This window comes from Moschus berezovskii, chromosome 5, assembly GCF_049115385.1.
Source record: "Moschus berezovskii isolate FMDL1 chromosome 5, NW_MosBer_1.0, whole genome shotgun sequence".
NCBI classification, from domain to species: domain Eukaryota; kingdom Metazoa; phylum Chordata; class Mammalia; order Artiodactyla; family Moschidae; genus Moschus; species Moschus berezovskii.
The window spans coordinates 66,099,416-66,100,777 of NC_142464.1; the positions used below are offsets into that span (position 1 = coordinate 66,099,416).

The following is a 1,362-nucleotide window of genomic DNA, read 5'->3' on the forward strand; positions in this document are numbered from 1 at the left end:
GACATCAACCTCCACCAACTGGAAACAAGAACTGGGAGGAGCCAAGCAGCAGACTTCTCCCTCCTTTCCCTCATCCATAGACTACTCTGAGATGGTTCCTACTAATAAGCTGCCTGCTGAGTGAAATGCTGTGTACCTTACAATCCGTGATCTGGGCAGCGTGGTAACATATAACACTGCACTTTCTCTTGCCTTACTTCCCATTAGCTTCACCCTCACCATTCTGGGTTTGTACCTCCCAAATAAATTGTTAGCTTTGCTTTCTGGAGAATCTGATCTAGGTCACTATGGATTTGTTTCATTCTTTTTTTGTTTTTAAATTTTTTTGGAAGTAAAAATTTAATTTTTATTTATTCATCTTTTAAATTAAGATTAAAATTTTTAAAATCTATTTCAAATATAGCAGTATGTACACATCAATCCCAAACTCCAAGTCTATCCATCTCCTATGATTTTTAAATAGCCATATATATGGTTTTTCATTTATGTATATAGAAAATTTATTTAATCTGTCTTCCATTGGTGGACATTTTGGTCATCTCTAATCTTTTGAATGAATATTTAAAATATTAACTGCCTTTGGGAAACTTACAGAACCGGAAGCAGCCTGCAGATCTCTTCCCTTCTGTGGCCATCGCTGAAGCGCCAGTGGCCAAAATGAAGTTCAATCCCTTTGTGACTTCTGACAGAAGCAAGAGTCAAAAAATGCATTTCAACGCGCCTTCCCACATTCGCAGGAAAATTGTCTTCTCCTCTTTCTGAAGAGCTAAGACAGAAGTACAACGTTCGATCCATGCCCATCCAAAAGGATGATGAAGTTCAGGTTGTATGAAGGCACTACAAAGGGCAGCAAATTGGCAAAGTAGTCCAGGTTTACAGGAAGAAATACGTCATCTACACTGAATGAGTGCAGCAGGAGAGGGCTAATGGCACAACTGTCCATGTGGGCATTCACCCCAGCAAGGGGGTTATCACCAGACTAAAACTGGACAAAGACCGCAAAAAGATCCTCGAACGTAAAGCCAAATCTTGCCAAGTAGGAAAGGAAAAGGGCAAATATAAAGAAGAAACAATTGAGAAGATTCAAGAATAAAGTCATCTTGTCTACAGCTTTCATTAAAAACTGTTAAAATGAAAAAAATAAAATAAAATATTAATTGCCTTTGGATCTCTGTGTTATAATCATCTTTTTAACAATTTCTTAAAATTTATTTATTTATTTATTTTACTTTACAATATTGTATTGGTTTTGCCATACACTGACTTGAATCCGCCACGGGTGTACATGTGTTCCCCATCCTGAACCCCCCTCCCACCACGTCCCCATCCCATCCCTCTGGGTCATCCCAGTACACAAGCCCC

The 1,362-nt window shown here is 38.6% G+C and overlaps 1 pseudogene; it reads left to right on the top strand.

Moving 5' to 3' along the window:
- The first annotated feature begins 642 nt into the window (after positions 1 to 642).
- On the top strand, positions 643 to 1,093 carry LOC148777839 (large ribosomal subunit protein uL24 pseudogene; annotated as a pseudogene).
- The last annotated feature ends 269 nt before the right edge of the window (positions 1,094 to 1,362 follow it).